Raw genomic sequence first — 23285 nt, 5'->3', positions numbered from 1 at the left:
TCTCTTTTTCCCCACAATATTGTACAGATGGCTGGAAGTATTCATCCCACCCATCTCACTTCTACACCTGGCTTCTATGCTCCCTCCTATATGCCTGATGCCATGGACATCTGAATCCCATGCATCTGATTAAGTCTGACTCAGTTTCCTCCAATATGTTTGGTGGCATGGACATGTATTCCATCCACCTATTTTAAGCCTGGCATACTGCATGGACAGTATATATTGCTCAAGTGTGGGAATGCTCATATCCCATCATTTCTCTGTTCTTTTATGGTAACCCCCATAATTATCTCAGATGTCATGATAAATAACAGTGTTGAATTTGGCCTTGACATCTGTTACCAATTATATTAGATTTCTAATTTCTCATAATGGCATGAGGATAATTAGGCAGATGATGCAAAAAGTGATGAAACAAAGATAAAAAATTATTTTTAATAATTAATATCGCAGCAATTGTCTTCTCAATTACCCTCCATAAGGGGGGACTATAGTAATATTATAAATTTAAAGAATGTTTCAATTTTTGTTTTATTATATGTTTCATGTGTAACAACTAAGATTCTGAATTCCCTTAGACATGTTTTTGAGAACTTTCATTGTTTGATTTGATTATTGACAAAGCTATTTTAAAGTTGTGTTAAGCTCAATTTTGTAGGAAATTTTCCTGGCTGATTACCAGCATCCACACATCAACCCCTGAAAAGACTTCCATTCCACGACTACACCTAGAGGACATCTGAGAAAAGACTTTCAGAGACTTTAAATGAACAGTTTTGATTTGTTGTTGTTTTTTTTTTTTTCTCTTTCTGTTATAATATACACCATCTGTAACATGTATTCTCTGCAGAGGCCCTCCCTTTGCAAGACTAATGTCAAAGCGTCGGTTCATGAGGACAAAAAAAAATCGCCCCTCTGGACAAAACTTTCCTCTCTTCCTTTTCTATATTGTTGTTCACATATTATTAGTTAGCAATAGTTATTATATTGTTTTACTGTTCCGTCAAGGAAACATTTTGTTTCTTGAGGAACAACAGGGGGGACTGTAACGATTGGAATGACGCCACCTGCTGGATACTTACTGTAGAAGAGTTCTGCCCGTGAAACGAAGGTCTTTGAGGGCAAGACCAGGAGTCTTTTCTTTGGCGGGAGGAAGTGACGCGGACTAGTGGGAGGAGGAAGGAAGGGACTGGCGCTGACTCTGGGGCGCTCTTTCCTCTGGACTCTGGTGGAGAAGGGAGCTAGAAATGTGCTCTCCCTTTAATAGATAGGAATCTAGGCCTTTCTCTCTCTCTTTACCAAATTCTTATTCTCCTTAATAAATGCTTAAAAGTCTAACTCTTGCTAAAGCTTATAATTTATTGGCGACCACTCATTAAATAGTTTAGACAGTTTAGCTAGAATTTTAGCCCTTAACAGCACTGACACGTGGAATAAGGATGAGACTTATTCTTCTTGGCCTCAGAGGTCAAAACAAAGACTAGTGGATGGAGATGACAGAGAAGAAAACTTGGGTTCTATGAGGAAAAAAAAGAAATGAAGAAAAGCCAGGTGTGGTGATGCCTATCTATCATCCTTGCTACTTGGGAGGCTGAGGCTGGTAGATCACTTGAATTCTTAAGTTGCTGTGGGCCAAGTCCTTTGGTGTTTGCACTAAGTCTGCACCAGTATGATGATTCTTCCAAGAGTCAGGGGCCATTGTACTGTTTAAGGAACTGATTCAGGTTGGAAATGGAGCAAGTCAAAGCTTCTGTGCTGATCATCCTAGGTGGCCATTGCATTTTCAGTCTAGATGAAGAGTCTAGTGAGACTTACACTAAAACACACACACACACACACACACACACACACACACACACACACACACACACACCCATCATTATTGGAGATCTTTGAGTAGAGGTTGGATGGCCACTTGTTAGGGATGTAGAGGAATTCTTGTTCAGAATCCAGTTGAAGTAGATGGCCCTTGAGGTCCCTATCACCTCTGAGATTCTGTGATTCAGAGAGACTTGAGACTTGCCCTTCCTGCCTCCATACCCTTCAGAGTAATTTGTGTGTGTGTGTGTGTGTGTGTGTGTGTGTGTGTGCTTTCATTTTCAGAGCATTAGCTTTATAGTTAGGGTACCTCAGCTCATTTATTTATTTATTTGTTTGTTTATTCATTTATTTTTAAGGTACCTCAGTTTAAACCCTAGCTCTGACTGTAGGTAAGCCTCTTATCCTGTGTGGATCTCAGTTTTCATCTATAATGTGAAGGGATTGGAGTAAATAATTATCATGGCCCCCTTTGCTTTAAGTTCTGTAATCCTTCTGAATAACTTCCATTTAGGGAGAGAGCTCAGCTCAGCCTTTCCTCTTTCACCTGGCTGTACTACTTTGGGACTTTACTGACTGGCTTCACTATGCCCCTGAATCTGCATACTTTCCCTAGCACCTATAACCACCCTAACCCCCTTTCCATCTTCCTTTTGCATTTTGTCTTCCCTTATTAGATTGCAAGTTCTTTGAGGGCAGGGACTATCTTTCTTTTCTTCATATTTGGATCTTCAGCACTTATCACAGTGGCTGACACATAGTAGGTACTCAATAAATGTTTATTGATTGATTGAGATGTTCAATTTAACAATGTATCACCTGTAGGAATGTGTTGGGGGAAGAAAAGAAAAAGGGACCTATAGGATGACTAGCCAGAATCTGTAACTACCCCACCCTTCATAAAGTATTGTGTTAATTAGTTGTACTTCATTAGCTTTTTTTTTTTTGTATTTGGGTTTAAGTTTCAATGGCTTCGTTGTCTGAATAAAAATTAATTTTAGCCAAAAAGTTCCTCCTGTTCTGTGATTCTTGTTAGATTGTAAGTTCCTGGAGAGCAGGGACTAATTTTTGCCTTTTTTTAATGACCCCAGAACTTAGCATAATGCTTGGTGCATGGTAGGCACTTAATAAATATTGATTAATTGATTGTGAAGTTTTATTCTTTCTGTGTCAGCAAATACTTTCTCTTCCTCCCCAGAGGATGTTCTAGGCCTCTCTCTTTAGAAGAGGGAAGGAAAGAGGGAAAGGATAAAAGGGTCTAATCAGACTTGAAAAGAGAGCTGACCTGTCACAGCATAAATCTTCAGCTTTCTATCTAAGGGCAGAGTCAGTTCAGGTTTTTATTGAATGGTTCTGGTGGCAGTATAGAAAATGATGGAGTCATTTTGTGACTTATATGGGCAAAGGACCAGCACCCTGCTTGGCAGACCTCCATAAAGTAGGCAGGGCATATTATCATTTTGTCAGGCTAATAGGTATTTCCAGAGATATCAGGCCACTGACCACGGTGGGCTATATGAAGAAACAACTGATTTTGAGGTTTGATTTCAACTTAGCTAGGCAGGTCCTAAGATAGTGGATACTATCCATCACTTAAATCCTTTCCAGAGCTTCCACAGCCTTAGAGGAACCCAGTCTGCCATGATAAGGCATCGGAGTAGTACCAGACTTAGCCAAATGATTTTAGGGTAATAGCTCTGGGATAATCACCCATTCTTCCTGGCCCAGAGGTATTCACTGAAATAAATGGTAAAGAGAAGTAGGTGTAAAATATAAAGCTGAAGAATTCCCACACAAATACATATAATGTCAGTGAGAACAGAGGGCATACATGTAGAATATACTAATAGAGAGACTCACATATAGGGAACACACCAGGTCCTCTTTGTCCTTTTTCTCTTCTATGACATCCTCTTGCTATTCCTCCTACGTTCAGTATCTCTACTGGGTATGTCATTCTACTGGGTTCACTAAGCCTGCTCCTCTCAGTGACTCCCCAAGACACACAAAGAAAAAGGTAGAGAGGGATTCTTTCTTAAGACCTGAGTTCTTCCTCAAGGTATAGATGACTTCTTTCTCAACTGGTAGGGATGACTCCTTAGAGAATGTATGTAATTAAAAAAACAACAATACTGTGACATCTTTATTAACAAAACTAAACCTAAAACCAATATTCATGGATGGCAACCACCATTTTTTTTTTTTTTAGGAGCAGTTAGCAAGTTTAATTTGGTGAAAGCAGAGAGCAGGTAGGCCAAAGAGGACATGTGTGGGTTGGAAGGAAGGTGTTGGTAACCCTGACAATGTAGTTAGTTTCTTCAAGGGCAAGAGGATCATTTTCACACTCAGAAAGTTAGGGGACTCTTTGTGGAAAGGGGACTTTTGTTCTCAGATGTTCAGCACCATCTGGACTGGCTCTTCATAGTTGATACAACCACTGCTGTCCTCATGCCCTGCCACCAAAACTTCCACTTCTTCCTCTGTTATCTTCTCACCCAGAGTGATGAGGACGTGCCGTATTTCAGTCCCCATGACTGTGCCATTCCCTTCCTTGTCAAAAACCTGAAGCCCTTCTACATAGTCTTCATATATGCCCTGGTCATTATTCTTTGCTACGGTCTGCAGCATTGGCAGAAAGTGTTCAAAGTTCAGCACCTTCACATTCATCTCATCACTCTTGGGATTCCCTAAGACAGTGAACACCTCAGCATTGGTGGGGTTCTAGCCCAGGGCCTGCATCACGTCCCCACACTGGCTGTACAAGATCTTTCCATCCCCTGTGTGGTCAAACAGTTAGAAGGTCTCCTTGAACTCAGCGGTCTGATGCTTGGTGAAGTCGAACGTTCTGGCCGTGCAGCTCAGTCTCTGCTTCCGCCTCTGCTTCTGCTGTATGTAACTGGCAACCACCATTTTTTCAAGTGTTGTCAGAGGGGAAAGATGCAAACTCTTCATTCCAGAATGCAACAAGGCTTTCAGAACTGACTGGGTACCAAGGCCAGGTGTCTTGGTCCTATTTCCTCCTGTAGCTCAAGGTTTTATGTGAATGGTAGTGATGCCTAGTTCTTTACATGTCTAGGCAATGTCCTGAGTGGCCAACATAGTTACACGGGGAAGACCATCTCTGCTAGCCTTCACCATCATCCCACTAAGTCACTTGGCAAATGGTTTCTTTGCCAAAGATATCATGGACAAAGATGTCATTGAAGGAAGCAAAGCTATGGCTCACACCAAGCATATTTTCTCCTTCAGCAATCTGAGCTCCAAGGCTGATAACCTTTTCTTCCTTCTTTCTTTTCCTTCCCCTTGTGAAGTGCCATTTTCATTCATCCATTTTTCCACAAGCACACGAAAGCTGGCTAGCTTGCTTTTTAAAGGCCACCCTAGCCATGGTTGATTCTGTAGCCAGCCAATGGCTAGCCACCCTATATTTCCATTAAGCTGATAGAGGAACTGTTTTCATGGCTCCTAAAACAGGAAGGAAAGGCAGAGAGTTCTTTCCACTTTTTTTACAAGTTGAGAATTGATCACTCCCAGTTTCAATCTTTTTCTGTCTGTGAATAGAACACTCAGAGTGTGAGTATTCCCACTTAAAGTCTCATAACTTTTACTTGCAAATCTGACCACTACAGGGACAGAACTTCATTGTCACAATTATCTTCCCTTTCTAGTCTATAATTTCATCAAGTGGCCTGGGAAGACTTCATTGATCAGGGGCCCCAATCAACCCCTTTGAAATGAGGGTTAAGTGACTTGCCCAGGGTCACGTAGCTAGTGGCAAGTGTCTGAGACTGGATTTGAACTCAGGTCCTCCTGAATCCAGAGCCAGTGCTTTATCCACTGCACCACCTAGGTGCCTCTATCTGCCTTTAGTTTTTTTTTTTTTTCAGGGCAATGGGGGTTAAGTGACTTGTCCAGGGTCACACAGCTAGTAAGTGTCAAATGTCTGAGGCCGGATTTGAACTCAGGTACTCCTGAATCCAGGACCGGTGCTTTATCCACTGCGCCACCTAGCCGCCCTTATCTGCCTTTAGTTTAAATAAATTTCATCTAAATAAATTGAGATGACAAATTTCTGAAGAAGTTGGTTGATGATGGCTGTTGTTCAGTCATGTCTGACTCTTTGTGATCTCATTTGGGGTTTTCTTGGCAAAAATACTGGAGTGGTTTGCCATTTCCTTCCCTTGCTCATTTTGCAGATGAGGAAATTGAGGCAAACAAGGTTAAGTGATTTGTTTGAAGTCGCACAGCCGGTATCTGAGTTCATATTTGAACTCATGAAGAGAAGTCTTTTTGACTCTAGGCCCAGTGCTTTATCCACTGTGCCACCTAGATGCCTAAATAGAACTAAATGCTGTTTTATTTTTTGTCTATGCATCCCCATCACCCAGCAGAGTACCTGGCACATAGAAATGGCTTAATAGATAATTGTTGATTTAATTTATTGACAATAGAGTGACCTGCCCCTGGTGGCAATTAGTTTTTTAACATGTGGGAATTTTCTTTGATTATTTGGTGTCATTTGTATGTAGGAGTCAGCATGATGTAGTGGGGACTTGGGATCAGGCAAAATGAGTGGACACAAGCTGTGCTACCATAGGCAAGTCACTTAATTTCTCCAAGGTTATATCAATAATGATAGTTAGCACTAATATAGCACCTACTATGTGCTACCCACTGTGCTAAGCATTTTATAAATAGTATCTTATTTGATCCTTATAACAGCTCTGGGAGGTAGGTGCTACTAATATCTCCATTTTACTGTTGGGAAACTGAGCTAAACAGAGTTTAAATGACCTGTTCAGTGTCACGGTAAATGTATGAGGCTAGATTTGAATTCAGGTCCAGCACTCGAGCCACTGTACCACTCAATTGCCTTATCTGCAAAACGAGAATAATAATATATATGACATTTACTTCACAGGATTGTTATATAAGCTCTAAAGTCCTAGCTAAATGCTTTTATTATTATAACACAAATAATTCTTATTTGATATATGATGTCATTATTGTCACAGGAAAATGGTTGAGGATCCTTAGGTATTCCTCTGTCAAGAATTACACTCTTGCACACAGTCCAAATAGAATTTAAATGATCTTTTATTTGGTGCTAGAGAAAGTGATGAAGGGCTAAGTCAAAGATTTCACCCCTGGTGAGAAGGGCTCAGACATTCTCCTTCCTGAACAGAGGAAAGGCAAAAGCTTTTATAGAGGGTGGATGGGGTGATCACCTGAAAATGGAAAGTTCCTTTTTGGGGTGGGGTGGGGAAAGCTTGGATGCTTGTCATTCCTGAGAATCCAGGTGGATTCATTTTTTTGGAATGATAGCCCTGATCTCTGGAGTTATCTCTATCTCCTAGCTCAGGTAAGGTAGTAGACATGCCTGACTGACTTTCCTGCTATAAAATATTATCTTCCCTTATGTCACAGGGGAAATTGGTCGTGGGGGTCCTTAGGTATTCCTCTTTAAAGAATTACAACCTCTTGCACACAAATCCAATTAGAATAAAATAATCTTTATTTTATTTTAAATCCAACTGGGTGAGGGGCAGTTGTTCTGATTTTTGGAGCTATCTCTGTCCCCTTAGCACTGATCTGACTTAAGCCACACCTAATGGGCTTATCTCCCTTACTTCTCAAGGTGTGTCTGTCCTGTAGCTTAGCTGGCCAGTTTAAACTTTAATAGTCCCAAATTCTGGACCCCATAATATCTTACTTCTTAGGTGTGTCTGTCAATCCAAACCTTAAGTCCCTTGATTCCTTGATATGTTTGTCTTCTTATCTGTTTGTCATTATGGATAATAAGATCATCTTTTGAGTGCTCAATGGTTTTAAAAATTTATTTATTTAAAGTTTTGAGTTCCAAATTCTATCCCTCTCTCATTCCCTCCCTCCCTACCCTCCCCCTTCCCTGAGGTGGTGAGCAGATATAGATTATACATGTGCAATTATGTAAAACATAAAATGTTTTTTATAAACTTGTAATATACACAATTGCTTACAAATACACACCAGGAATTTATACAGGGCTCATTCTAACGGAGATAGCTAGGTAGCACAGTAGACAGAATGCCAGGCCTGGAGTCAGGAAGACATATTTTCCTGAGTTCAAAACTAACTTCAGTTGACCCTGGGCAAATCACTTAATTCTGTTTGTCTTGGTTTTGATATGGGGGGAAAATGATACGGGTATAGTTAGGGGTTGGGGTTCTTGGGAATTCCTCTTTAAAGAATTACACCCTCTTGCACACAAAAGTAGTTAGAATAAGGTGGTAGTTTATTTAGGAGCAAGGGAAGGGAAGGGTGGGGGGGAGGGAAACCATTAAAGAAATCCTTGGACTTTTCATGGGGAGATTGGCATAAAGCACATGGCTCAGAGGTACCAAATCTCCTCGAACAGGAGACTGGAAAGTACTTTTATAGAGGCCTGATGGGGGTGGACCATCTGCCTGTGGAAAGTTCCTTCAGTGAAGGTGGACCATCCCCCACTGGTGGTAGCTGGGGAAATTGGGTGAGGAGAGGAGGACCATCCCCCACTGGTAGTGACTAGAGGAATTGGGTGAGGGGTGGCTAGGGATCCCTCTTCAGAACACAAAGGCCGCAGCCACACCCAAACTTATCTCCCCAGGGTAAGGGAGACCAGAATGAAGGGTAGGGATCCCAAACTAGCTCAGTCCGATTTGGTTCAGTTTATCTCTCTAGGTGTATCTGTCCTCTGGTTTAGTTTCTCAAGGAGAAGGTTCCTTGATGTGCCCCAGAGAACTTCTGGGGTGCTCTGTACCCCATGACAGTTTCCTCATCTATAAAATGAACTTGAGAAGAAAATGGCAAACTACTCCAGTATCTCTGCCAAGAAAACCCCAAATGAAGTCATGAAGAATTGGACATGATTGAAAACAATGGACACCAACACCAACAATTTATTCCAATGAGCTCCTAACCTTTTTTTTCCTTTTTTTTGGTTGTGTTTTTCTTGTTTTGGTTTTTGTGGGGCAATGGGGGTTAAGTGACTTGCCCAGGGTCACACAGCTAGTAAGTATCAAGTGTCTGAGGCTGGATTTGAATTCAGGTCCTCCTGACTCCAGGGCCGGTGCTTTATCCACTGAGCTACCTAGCTGCCCCGCCCCCCTCCCCCCCCCCCAGCTCCTAAACTTTAAAAAATAATGGGTTTTTTTTCTTCTATGGGTTTAGTCATGTAGTGACAAAGCTATGGGACAGAGAGTCCCAAACCTCGGATTCACTTTTGAGTCTTGCTATGGATCTTGCCATTTCAGTGCGAGAGATTAGATGTCTAGTTTTGTGGGGATATTTGTTTTACCAGGTATACCTCTATACTGTGGCTTAAGAATTTAACCCACTCCACATATCTGAGGGATACTGCAATTTCTACCACTGAGTAGAGCAAGAGGAGGGCTGTGGCTAGACACTCCTTCCTTCACTTTTCCATTTCCAAGAGACAGGTGTGAGCCTATGCCAGTTGACTCATCTATCCCTATGAAAGGATAGATTCTCTACTTGTTTTCATTTGTAACAATCTGTGAGTCTTCCTCTAGTCTAAAAAAAAACCAAAACCAAAACCAAAGCCCAACATTCTTCACAGCCTTTGTTAGATGCATTCATTACTAACCAAGAACCCATTGTTCCTAGATCTGAAGCCTTGATCAGGAAATGCAAATCCCATTCTTCAGAGCCAACTTCTTACTTAGATGCTTCCTTCCTATAGTCACCTTTTTCTTCTGGTGTCACTATCTTCAATCAACAGTAATGATAGTGGGCTGGTATTCTTTTCTAGCAGTGACCTAGAAATATATCTATCCACTACATTTAAGATATTTGCAGTCTAGGGGTACAACATTCTTATTAGGTGTTCAGGATAAAAGCCATTTCCCCTGCTTGATCTAGGTAGGAACTAGTCTCACCCCAGGCCAGGAGGTTAATATATAGTTAGCTTACTCTTCACCATCTTGACTCCTTCATCCCAAATGCCTGTTTTTTAAGATATCTTGAGCAAACATTTATTTAAGTAAACATTTAAAACAAATCTGGGAAGTTATACAAGATTAATTGTTCAGTTGTGTCTGACCCCTTCATTACCCCATTTGTAGTTTTCTTGGCAAAGATCCTGGAGTGATTTGCCATTTCCTTCTCTAGCTCATTTTACAGATGAGGAAAATGAGGCAAACAGGATTAAGTGACTTGCCCAGAGTCACCCAGCTAGTAAGTGTCTGAGGCCAGATTTGAACTCAGGCAGGTGAGTCTTCTTGACTCCAGGCCTGGGCACACTATCCACTGTGCCACCTATCTGCCCAAGCAATATAATACAAAAGAGTAAATGGACTCTTTCATTTAGGAACAAGATAGAGTTCCCCCAACTAAGGAAAGAACAATCTCACTAGAGAAGTCCATTCCTAACAGTCTTTTGGGGAGTATAGGTGCTGAGAGTCAAAAGTGTTATGGGACATGAACTCTTTGAGTTCATGTAGTGGATAACTGCTGTTACCCAGATATGTATATTTACCTCAATCCAGAAATTATAGAAATTATTATATTGGTTCAGCTAGGTGGCACAGTGTATGGAGCCCCAGCCTTGAAGTCAGGAGGACTCAAGTTCAAATCTGGCTTCAGACACTAGCTGTGTGACCCTGGGCAGGTCACTTAACCCTTTTTGCCTCAGTTTCCTCATCTGTAAAATAAGCTGGAAAAGGAAATGGCAAACTGCTTTAGTATCTTTGCCAAGAAAGCCTCAAATTGGGATATGAAGAGTTGGACATGACTGAAACTGTTTAGTCAATCAACAAAATCAGAGATATTCTGCCCTCTCCAGGAATATCTATGTGCCCAAGCCAATCTGCCCTAGCACCAGGATTAATGTCTCAGACTTTGGGATGATATTGGAAACTTATAGATAAGCAAAGTAGGGAAAAAACACTATAGAGTGGTGGGGAGAAAAGAGATCCCCAGGGACCATGAATCTGAGAGACTCTAAAGTCTATTGACCATACAGCTGTCATGGAAAAAAACTGCCCTGGCATGCCAAAGGCAGGATCCATATAATAAATATAACCACCTGCTCAGATTTCCAACTGGGCCAGCTCTTTTATGGCCTGGCTTGCAATTGCTGTCTGAGAGAGAAACAGAAAAAGCCATCCCAGCTGTGTGGGTTCACAAAGATGCTGCCCTATGGACAACTCTCACCATTTTTTTTTTTTTGCTTGCCCAGCATGGTCCCTGCTGAAATTCTAAAACTGACAATGAATAGTTGGTGGCACTTAGAAGGAAAAGCAATGATCCCTAGGAGCTAGTGTGGCTCCATTAAGAACAAGTCATTAATAAATATGATTGTCAGGAACAAACGAATAAACATTTCTACAAATTACAGAGGACAGCTAGAGAGCACAGTAGATGGAGTTCTGGGCCTGGAGTCAGGAAGGCCTGAGTTTAAATCCAGCCTCAGATACTTACTATCGGTGTGACCCTGGACAAGTCACTTAACCCTATTTGCCTCAGTTTCCTCATCTGTAAAATGAGCTGGAGAAGGAAATGGCAAACCACTCCCCAGTATCTTTGCCCAGAAAACCCCAAATGGGGTGGGACATGACTACACAACAACAAGGGATTACAACTTCTAGGCAAGAAACTGAAGACATTAATTATTGGTATGTTTTTTTAAATTTTAAAATAACTGCTGTTGGTTTAAGATAGGGACTTTAGAAGAAAAAGGTAGCTATAGGAAGTAAACATCTATGTAAGAAGTTGACTCTGAAGAATGGTATTTGCATTTCTTGACCAAGGCTTTAGCTCCAGGAATAATGGTCTCTAGGTTAGGAATGAATACATCTAACAAGGGTTGTGAAGAATGTCTTTTCCTGGACGCTAGTAGGCCATTGTTAAGTTGTTTCAGTCATGCCTGGTTCTTTGTGGCTCCATTTTGGGGTTTCTTTGCCAAAGATACTGGAGTGGAGTCTCATATTGAAAGGATCTTTTAGAGATCTTCTAGTACAAAGAATTCATAGTGACAGATGAGGCATAGTCTTATCTATCTATCTATCTATCTATCTATCTATCTATCTATCTATCTATCTATCTATCTATCTATCTATCTAATATCCATCATATTATATATAAAATATATCATAGTCCCAGAGAGGGTAAAGGGGTTGTCAACTGGACTGAACTGGCCTCTTACCTGTGGATGGCCAGAGACGAACAGAGCAGCTAGAGACAGGAGAGTAGGGAATCAAACAGAAGTTTAATTTCAAAGTGAGGGAAATGGCTTGCAAGCAAGGAGGAAAACTAGACACATGTGCCAGGGACCTGCCCCTTGTAGAGGGGACCTGGTTTAATGTGGCAGATTTTAATACTTATATCATTGCTACACAGTGAACCGTAGCCCTGACAATGAGGGGTGACAGTAACAATGTGACCATTTTGATTCACAGGGCTTCATGACCAGAACTTATCCAAGCTTGTCTAGTGCTTGTCCAAACTCAGAGAACACCTGGTGCTGGTCAAAGCAACACAATAATTATGGGGATTTTGCAGAGGGTGAGATCATCTAGAGGGGGAGTGCAAAGGATTGTTGTTATACCAAGCTCAGGGCACAGCTTGCTTGCTGGGCCTTAGGTCTGGAAAACAGGGTGTCTCCTAATCCCTTGACAAGATCTTTAAATTGAAAATGGAGGGAAAGGAAAAAAATTCCAACATGCATGGAGAATATTGCCATGTCAGGCCACACAGAGAGCAGGAGAAGGGTCAGTTGAGAGACCCGATTATCTGCAAGATACAATATCTGAGAGGGCATAATACTCATGATCTCAGATGTCTATACACAAATATGTAGGATCCGACTAATAATGGCAAATAAAGATGAAAATACAGAAAGGAAAATTCAACTTGATGGGATACATCCAGGGGTGTAAACTCAATGTTTAACAGCTGTGTTTCTGAAAAAGAAAAGGATATGTGGAAAAATTTTAAGCTTAATCTGAATTATTAATATTTTCTCTATCACTTTCTTAAGTTTAGATAATCAGCAAACAATAAATCAAGCCTGATTTGTATCATTTACCAATACCTGAGGTATAAATGCTTACACTGAAAATTTAACATTTGACTTTCACAGCTGGTTCAAGCTGGCTCCAGCACACCTCTGGATGCAACTCATGATTGGAATATAGGAATGCAAAAGTATTCCTTACTTAAGAAGAACAGGTTATATTAAAGGGTTAGAATAATAGCAGGGTAGCTAGGTGGCCCAGTGGATAGAGTACTGGGCCAGGAGTCAGGAAGACTCATCTTCCTGAGTTCAAATCTAGCCTCAGACACTTATTAGCTGTATGACCCTGGGCAAGTCACTTAACCCTATTTGCCTCAGTTTCATCATCTGTAAGATGATCTGGAGAAAAACATGGCCAACCACCCAGTATCTTTGATAAGAGAACCCTTAAAAGAGTCATGAAGAGTCAGACATCACTGAACAATAACTATAAAAGAAAAATATTATATTCAGGATATCCTGTGAAGAGGTCACACAACAGTTTATGTGAAAAAGATCAGTGTACTAAAGTACACTGAAAGTTTAATATGACTTGACTTAGCAGTCATACAAACTAATGTAATCTTAGATTACTTAAAAGGTCCTGACCAAACTCTTGTGATAGAGTCATAGTGTCCAGAATAAGGTGAGTAATGGTCCAATTGACCTTGATCAGATCACACTTGGAATATTCCATTCTAAGTGCCATATTTTAGGGAAAAAAGCTGAAAAACTAGAGAGTGACCAGATGACAGCAACCAGGATGGTGAGAAAATTGGAAACTCTGCTAGGGGAGGATTAGCTGAAGAAACTGGTAATACTTAACCTTTGAGGAGAAAAAGATGGGAAGGGGGTACATGAAGTCAGTCTTTGAGTATTTAAAGGGATATTATGCTGTTTTTGATTCCAGGAGCAAAAGGAAAAATATTTTAACCTGATGTAAGGGGAAAATTGACTTTGCCATTTTTGGACAGCTGTGTCCCACTATGACCCACTCACTACTTCTCAGGATTGCCCATTCAATTTTTGGACTGTTTCATCCAAAAAACGTAATGGGCAATCTAGGGAGACAATGGGTTTTGTCAAAAGAGACCTTTAATCGGAAGCTCCATCACTATTCCTCACAGGTGTATTAGAGGGATTCATGTTTGAGGCATGAGTTGGGATTATATAAAGGGAAGGGAAGAAAATAAGTATTTATTAAGGACCTCCTATATGCTAGGCACTGTGCTAAGTGCTTTACAAATATTATATCATTTGATATGCCCTTCCAAATTGGGAAGTCAATGATTCTGTCATACTTTTACATTCTTGACAGATAAACAGAGGCCCAAAGATGTTGACTTGCTACAAGGAAGGTCATGTGGTTAACGTGTTAGAACAGTAAGCACTCCATCAGAAAGACAACAGTGAAAAGGGACACTCATGAGGAAACAGAGGCTCAGGGAAATGAAGTGACTTACTAAAGGTTATACAATGAGTTAGAAGCAAAGCAAGAGCTTAAACTCTGTTCTTCTGACTCTAAGATGCTTTCTCTTTTATAAGCCTCAAAAGTCCTAGGTTCTTGTTCTTTCTTAAAAACAAAGCAATCGGATAAAGCACCGGCCCTGGATTCAGGAGTACCTGCGGTTCAAATCTGGCCTCAGATACTTAACACTTACTAGCTGTGTGACCCTTGGCAAGTCACTTAACCCCAATTGCCTAAATAAATAAATAAATAAACTTAAAACAAGAACAAAAACAAAAACAAAAAAACAAAGCAATCTCCCTGCAACCCCCCCTGCCCCGCCCCATTTATCGATGCCTTTTGATTTTTATATGACAGGCATCCCAATGTGCCACCTTTCCTCCATTGGTTCCTCCTTTGTAACAAAATGGTGGGCTTGGGGGGCAGCTAGGTGGTGCAGTGGATAAAGCACCGACCCTCGAGTCAGGAGGACCTGAGTTCAAAGCCGGCCTCAGACACTTGATATTTACTAGCTGTGTGACCCTGGGCAAGTCACTTAACCCTCACTGCCCCACCAAAAAAAAAAAAAGGGTGGGCTTGTCCTGGGCACGCTCAGATCACCTACTTCTGCCATTCCTTACTAAGCGGTTGGCGGCAGCCTTACTTTGTTGGCCCGGTAGCAAGGAAGCCTGAGTCTTTAAAATTGGGTAGACCAGGATAGTCTCTCTCTCTTTCCTGCTGCATCAAGGGGTTAACAGAAAAACCTAAGACGCAAGATCTAATTTAGATATGAGCTCTAAAAGGGATTCAGACCCCAGTTAGTAGATCAAACTTGAGTCTTCATTAATACAAGTCAGGGCTAGGTTCTCTTTACCTATATTAATCAGCACTCATAACAAGAACAGAGGCAGGTCATAGAGACCTTAACTGTAACAATGATACACATACAGGGCAGAGAAATTCAAACTGATCAATGAAAATATTTTTAAAGTACACAGACATGGGAATCAAGAAGTGACATGCCCAGAAAAGGCCAAATTTGTCCTCAGATTCACCTTATGATGTGTTAACCCCCAAAACGCACCTCCTCGGAAAAAGATATCCACCCCAGGGGTTGGCTCAAGCCCCCAGGCACTCCAAATTAGGATATACCCTCCCCTGTACCTCCCTAAGGTGGAGATTATTAAAATGAGACTGATAATCAATGTATCCATACTACAAATGTAACTGTCTTTTCTTTCCTTATTCAAGGGATACCTTTCCACTTTTCTGGTTCTCTCCCTGTGTTCACTTGCCGTATTGCAATAAAACTTGGGAAATTGAGTCACTGAGTCTTATAATTCTTTTGGGACGACTCATGATCAATTTGACCCTAATTCCATCCCACATCAAATTGACAAAGTGATCTTATCTGATAATATATGCAACTTTCCATCTCTGTGCTAGGAACTGATCTCCTGCTCCAAGATTTGTTATTGTAATTAATCTGAATCCTAGTGTTCATTTCAGTTACATTTTTATAATTACATTGTTCTTCAGGTTCTGCTTTCTTTCCTCTGCATCAGCTCATACCAGGCTCAAGATAGTTCTCAGAATTCCTCATAGTCTTTGTTTCTTATGGTATTCCATTTGATTTATACCCCACAACTTATTCAACCCTTCCCCCTGTCCACAGGAACCTTCTTTGTTCTCCTTTCCTCTTTCTACAACCATATGCTATAGGGTAGGTGATTTCTTTTCTGTTGTGTATCTGACTGGGCTCCCCTCCCCTTTCCTCCTCTTTCCCACCTCCCTTCTCCTTCTCAATGCTCATTGATATCCCAAATCCTCCCAGTAGACTGTGGGCCCAGCTGTCTCATTTGAGTCACAGTTCCTTCCTTGGGGGCAACTGCTCTGTTCTTTTGTTGAACTACTGATGTATTTGGGTGCTTGGACTAAGTCCCACCACATTTTCTGACCTTTTATATTGACATGTACCATGTCTTAGGACCCGGGAAGCAATAATTTACATGATGGGCAGCCCATCCCAGGGTGTTTGAGCTGCTTTTGTATTTGGTGAAGTTAAAAGCTCTTTAGAAAATCAAATTGAAGCTGACACAGAGCCAGCTGCTGGGTCCAGAGGAAACTCTTTGCTAATGGAGGGAATGGGGGCCAGGGTTAACCATTTCATCTGTGGTCCGAAGCCAGAAAAAACTTGGAAACAAAAGGAAGGAGCAGGTGTGGCTCCCCAGAAAGCTTCTTTAATGGCAAATCAGAGATAAAACCCATTCAAAGAATGCCTGATGAAATGAAAAGGGAATGGGGAGCCGAGGGGGGAAGACTACAATATTCTGCTATAACCCTAGCCTTTTCTACCTTCCTAGGAATGAAATCCTTTAGGACTCATGGCAGATGGTGGGAAAATGAGTTATAAAAAGAGCACTCTGTATGTTTATAAGTGCTTGTTCTTTTTCTTCCCAAAGTAGCTCAAAACCAATTTTCATGTCATTCATCTTTTTTTTTCTCTCTCTCTCTCTTTCATTCTCATGGCCCCTGTTTCTTCCCTGTGTGGGTTAAGATGTGCTCTGGCCCAGTGAACACATATTTATGGAGCCTCTGAGATAAGGTATCTTTCATATTCTTCTTTATTCTGCCACATGTCTCTGGATTCATGACAGAAGTTTCTTGGTCTAATTTTAACTAACATTTACTGAAGAACAATTCCAGGAAAGGTAAGTTACTTACTGTATTCTGCAGATGGGTATGTAAATGTTTAGTGCCTCCGTTTGGGGACCAATTGCTTTAAAATCAGACAGTTTCTTGTGACACCACAATTAAAATGGCACAATGATATGTTGCTCTGATTGCTTTTTTAGAACTACCTCTATAATGTTACATGATTTCATAGAATAATAAACTGACATTTATATTAGGCTTTAAAGTTTGTCAGGGACTGTACATATGCTGGGAAGAAGAGATTTGGTTCTTTCTTCTCTCTTCCCCTCTTCTTCCCCCTAGCTTAGTTGATACACTCACAGATGAGGTTTTAATGTGTTAACACCTTGTTATCCCTTCACAAAGTATGAATCAGAAGCAAGAAACATCATTGGCTAAACAATGGGACACTCCCCTTCTAGGACTTTAAATAGCTAAACCCCACAGTCAAAGTTTGACAATAGGAGAAATTTGGAGAATCCAGGTGAGTTCTGGTGAGTCCAGGTGGGTCCAGGTGAGAGAAGTCAGTTAAGAACCCATCTCTTCACTTCTTGTGAGAGAAAGGAAGGATTTTCTTCCCTCACTTCCCAACTGCCATTGGCTAGATTAACATACTTTCTTAGACTGACATATGTGTAGATGTCACAATGGAGGAAAATTTGGCTGAAAAGCACTTTCTCCCTCTCCCTTTGGGGAAGTGGATGGAGTTGATTCTTGTTCATTCCTGTCTCCACTAGTCCCCCACTAGGGAAACCCATGTTATGTCATTCCCTGCTTCTACTTTCCCTTCCTTTCCCCCCCCTGGTATCCACACTAACTAGAAAACTTGAAGGCTCCCTTGTTCAGAAGGACCTATCAGCTGGGAGGTAGAGAGACTAGCTCAGGAGAGTTTTAGTTTTAGCAAGCATTCTGGTTCCATGTGGATTTTTTCTCTGCAAAGTTAGACAGCTTAAAAATACAGATTATTAGTAATATCCATAAAAAACCCTAAACCCCTAAGGGTTATCTAAATAATCCCTTTGATCACTAGGGTGGAAACACACCTTTCCACTTGGTTAAATTTCATGTAGCTAATTATTTACTGGCTTTATTCCCTTAAGCACGTTTTATAGCAAAGACAACAATGTAGGATGCAATAAAATTATTCTGCCTTTGTCTAGATGAGCATCAAACAATCAGCAAAATTTAAATGAGCAAAGAAACATGGCTGACCATGTATAGGCAGTGATAAAACAAAAAAGAGGGAAATGGGGAGATGGGTGATTTATCATCAATGGCTTCTCTGATTAGGCATAGTTTCTTTCCATTCCCTGCTGAGCTCTCTTATAAGCTGAGTGGTGAGATTGGAGAAGGAAGAAGTTATAGATACCATAAAGTTTAGAGTCAATCTCATGGAAAACGTTTCCATCATCTGCTGCTGTTGTTCAATACAGCTCTATTCTCTGTCTCTCTGTCTCTCTCTCTCTCTTACAGAAAACTTTTTAGAATCTGCTGCCACTCTGTCCTTTAGTTTCTTCACCAAGATAGCTTCAACTCTTTCAGACTGGGATGTATTACAACTCATAGTGTCTTTAGCAATTTAGCTTCCTCACAGGGTAGTCAGTCCACATATTTTCTGAATCACTATTACACATAGATACAGGGAGAGTTACTTGAGGCCAATAGCAGCTTCAGGGATCAGGGTCACTGACTACAAAGAAGGGAAGGGAAGAGCTAATGAAGAGTTGAACTGTGGAGAAAAGCAGACCTTAGGAGTCAGGTAAGCAACCTACACAATAGTAATGATTCACTCTGGAGTAGCCTTGTACTCACAAAGCTTCCAAAGGAGAGAAAGGACTTTGAGACAGAGCACCACCAGAGAAGTAAGTAGCCTTGGCCACATGCATTATCCACATTTGACTCTAACTACCATCTTACTTGTGCTTACTCTTACCATGGACAATGCATATATTCATGAGAGACTGTATCCTAGATTTCAAGGATAGTAATGTTTTTGTAGCTACTGTTCTTACTATGATATCTTAATAAATGCCTTTCTAGAATCACTTGTGTCTACTTGCTGACACAGAAAGACCTACCCCTATTGTGCTTCCCATTGCCAGTTAGCCAGCAGATACAATTAGCTCTTCACAAAAGCTTTTCTTAAGATATTATAGTAAGAACAGTAGTTACAAAATATTCTCCATAAATGTCTGACCTGTTTCCCCACAAATACATAGCATCTATGGAAACAGTAAGGTATTCCTTCCTCTCTTCAGGGAGTCTTCTCTGTAGCTCAACTATCTCTATTTTTTTTTTTTTGGGTGGGGCAATGAGAGTTAAGTGACTTGCCCACAGTCACATAGCTGGTAAGTGTCAAGTGTCTGAGGCCGGATTTGAACTCAGGTCTCCTGAATCCAGGGCTGGTGCCTTATCCACTGCGCCACCTAGCTGCCCTCAACTCTCCATTTGTTCTCTCTTGAATCCATAGGTGGCTCTCTTCTTATTGCCAAAAGCCATCTTCCTTAAAACTCTTTCCACACTAATTGATTGACTCTCTATGTCCCTGCCTGTCAAATCCCTCAACTGTTCCTCAAACTCTCTCTAACTCTCAAGTGCTAAATGGAGTGTCTTCTTCTGATCAAGTGGCAATAGGGGGAGGGAGGACAGAGAACATGCCTTCCCTTCCCACTAGAATTGAAAGAGCTGGGTTCTTCCTGACTTCTGGCTCCTAGGCTGGACTCACCTAAATTCCTCAACTGCTGAACTTTGTCTTCATGTCTTGTCTCCATGGCACATTTTTGCTCAGCCAATGACACAGTTGAAGAGGTATTTGTATGTCGGGAAGGAATACTAGAGTATTAATACCTTTTTAATACATTGAAACCTCATCACTTTTAAGTACATCCTTTGGTATCAATTAAGTTAGTTGGAGGAGGGAACCAAATCTCTTCCCTTTACACATAAATTGTCTCGATTTATTCTTATAACATGCCAGTGGTAGGTGCTAGTACCCCATTTTACAGATGAGCATACTTGGACTTAGAAAGGTGAAGTGATTTGTCCATTGACATAAAAGCAAGTGTCAGAGGTGGGATTAGAATCCCTTCCTTGTGGAATTTTAGCATTAGAAGAAATTACATAACTTAGTTCAACCCCCAACCTGAGTCTCTTTTGCTATCCTATCAAATATTCAACCAGCCTCCTTCTGAACACCTCAGTGATGGGTCAGTTCAGTCATTTTAGGATAACTAATTATTAACAAGTTTTTTTCTCATATTAAACTGTAATATCTTTCTCTATAACCTTCCCAGTTCTCTCTTTAGTAGCCACAGAATGTCTAACTCTTCTTTCACTTGGCAGTCCTTTGAATACCTAACAAAATGTATTCTATCCTCCATTAAGTCTTCTCCTCTTCAAGTTAAATATCCCCAATTCTTTTAAGCATTCTTATAGGCATGCTTTTAAGGCCCCATTACTATTCCTGCTCACTTCCCTCTGTATAGGCAGCCTAAATTTCATTGCTTTCTCTGTGGCACTTACTTTGCTGACTCATATTGAGTTTGAGGTCTCCTACCACTCCCTGTGTCTGTGTCACAGGCTTTACCATCCATACCACTCCCTACCTACACATTGTGCTATTGATCTTTTGTAAACCTAATTTCAGGAATTTGTATTTGTCCTTATTAAATTTCAACTTGTTGGATTCAATTCATTATTCTGGTCTGTTGAGATTCCAGCTGAGAGTGTCCAATTTCATGCCACCTAAAATTTGATAAACAATTAGGAGAGTTAATTTGATGAGAGGTTAAGGCAGTTAGGTGGCTCTGTGGATAGGAGTAATGGTCATGGAGTTGGAAAGACCTGAGTTCAAATCCTACCTTAGATATTAGCTTGTTTGGCCATTGACAAATCACTTAACCCTTTCTAACCTTGATTTCCTCATCTGTAAAATGAGATGGTTGACTTGATGGTTATAAGGTCCCTTTTGTCTCTAAATCTATGATCTTATGATTTGGGGGAAATTGAGTCTTGATAGGAGTGTTATGTGGTGCAGTGGATTGAGCTCTGGACTTGGTATCAGGAAGGCTATCTTCATGAGTTCAAATCTGGCCCTCAGATACTGCTAGCTGTGTGACCCTGGGAAAGTAATTTAGCCCTATTTGCCTCTGTTTCTTCTGTAAAAATGAGGTGGAGAAAGAAATGGCAAGCATTTCATTATCTTTGCAAGAAGGACCCCAAAATGGGGTCATGAAGAGACAGACATGACTGATCAGCAATGGCAACAACAAAGTGGAGGCAAGAAAAACAATTAGGAAGTTGCTACTGTGTACACATGCCACATTTTATTGTGCTTCATAGATACTGCATTTTTTATAAATGAAGGTTAGTGGTAACCCTGTGTCAAGCAAATCTATCAACACCATTTTTCCCAACAGCATGTGTTCAAATTGTGTCTCTGTGTCTCTTTTTTTTTTTTAGTGAGGCAATTGGGGTAAGTGACTTGCCCAGGGTCAACACAGCTAGTAAGTGTCAAGTGTCTTGAGGCTGGATTTGAACTCAGATACTCCTGACTCCAGGCCCGTGCTCTATCTACTGCGCCACCTAGCTGCCCCCTCTGTGTCACATTTTGGTAATCCTCACAACATTTCAAACTTTTTCATTATTATATTTGTTTTGGTGATCTATGGTAAATGTTCTTTGGTGTTACTATTGTAATTGTTTTGGGGCACCACAAACCATGCCCATATAAGATGGCAAACTTAATTGAAAAATATGTTCTCTGCCTCTCTCACTCTCACTCTCCTGGGGCCTCCCTACTCCCTGAGACACAATGATATTGAAATTAGGTCAATTAGTAACCCTACAATGGCCTCTGAATATTCAAGTGAAAGAAAGAATCAATCAATGGGGCAAACATCACTGCTGTCTTATCAACATCAAGGCAAGACTCTCCACCAACAAAAAGATTAGGACTCACTAAAGGCTGATGGTTAGTAATTTTTTTAGCAATAAAGTATTTTTAAATTAAGGTATGCACATTGGTGGTTTTGTTTTGTTTTGTTTTTGATATAACACTATCACATACTTAATAGACTACAGTATAGTGGAAACATGCACTAAGAAACCAAAAAATTCATGTGACTCACTATATTATGATACTTGCTTTACTGTGATGGTCTATAACTGAACCCTCAATATCTTTGAGTTTTGCCTATAGTCATTCAGTCATCAGATGGGGAGGGCTTGGACTGAATGGTAACAAGGGAAAGAGGGAAAGGGTGTACATAAATAAGATCATCCAGAGTGCATTTCAGTTGCTTAAAGGAATCATCACTTCTGCCAGTCTTTTTATTATGTCACATACCAGATCTTTAGCAAAATGTCTTTGCAGCTTTCGGAAACCCAAGAAATACACAGTAACTCTTTGGGGATTTTGGTTGGCTTAGATTTCGCTTTGGAGTTTAGAGAGAGGTAATGTGGTCTAATGGAAAGAGCAATGTGATGGGAATCAGGAGACCTGGATTCTCCTTCTGGTTTTGCCACTAGGTAGCTGTATAAGCCTGGGGAATTAATTTTATTTCTCTAAAGCTTCAATTTCCTCACGTGTAAAATAAACGTGTTGGTCAAGAGGCTTTCTCAGGCAGCTAGGTGGTGCAGTGGATAAAGCACTAGACTGGGAGTCAGGAAGACCAGAATTCAAATCTAGCCTCAGACACTTACTTACTAGCTAGTTGTGTGGCCTTGGGCAAATCACTTAATCTCTCTCTCTCTTTTTTTAAAAAATTTTTTTATTTTAGTGAGGCAATTGGGGTTAAGTGACATGCCCAGGGTCACACAGCTAGTAAGTGTTAAGTGTCTGAGGCTGGATTTGAACTTAGGTACTCCTGACTCCAGGGCTGGTGTTCTATCCACTGTACCACCTAGCTGCCCCTCACTTAATCTCTTAAATCTTGTTTCCTCAACTGTAAAATCAGGATCATAATAGCTTCTACCTTGCAAGAATCAAAAATAATAATAGCTGGCATTTATATAGCATTTTAAGGTTTGCAAAGAACTTTATAAATATTCTTATTTGATCTTCCAAACCTGGGAGGTAGGTGCAATTATTATTCTCATTTTATAGGTGGGGGAAAATGAGGTTCAGTAACTTGCCAGGGTCACAGAGCTAGTAAATTCTGAGGCAGGATTTGAACTCAGGTCTCCCTGACTCCTAGCCCAGTGCCTTAACCACTGCGCCAGGAAACTGCCTCTATATAGTTTCCAAATACTACTCTGGTAACCTGCTGATACTAAAAGAAGCTAGGAAAG

General features: G+C 40.7%; 1 protein-coding gene and 1 pseudogene across 2 annotated transcripts in view; one reads left to right on the top strand and one right to left on the bottom strand.

Annotated features, from left to right (window-relative positions):
* Positions 1-23285, top strand: part of LOC122740855 (deubiquitinase DESI2-like) — a 127368-nt gene that overhangs the window by 48349 nt on the left and 55734 nt on the right. The gene's annotated exons all lie outside the window — the stretch shown is intronic.
* LOC122741810 overlaps positions 4210-23285 on the bottom strand; it is a 36741-nt pseudogene continuing 17665 nt past the window's right edge.

The sequence above is a fragment of the Dromiciops gliroides genome, chromosome 2 (assembly GCF_019393635.1).
Source record: "Dromiciops gliroides isolate mDroGli1 chromosome 2, mDroGli1.pri, whole genome shotgun sequence".
Classification (NCBI taxonomy): Eukaryota; Metazoa; Chordata; class Mammalia; order Microbiotheria; family Microbiotheriidae; genus Dromiciops; species Dromiciops gliroides.
Note: the sequence above shows the minus strand (reverse complement) of the source record. Positions and strands in the feature narration are given on the sequence as shown.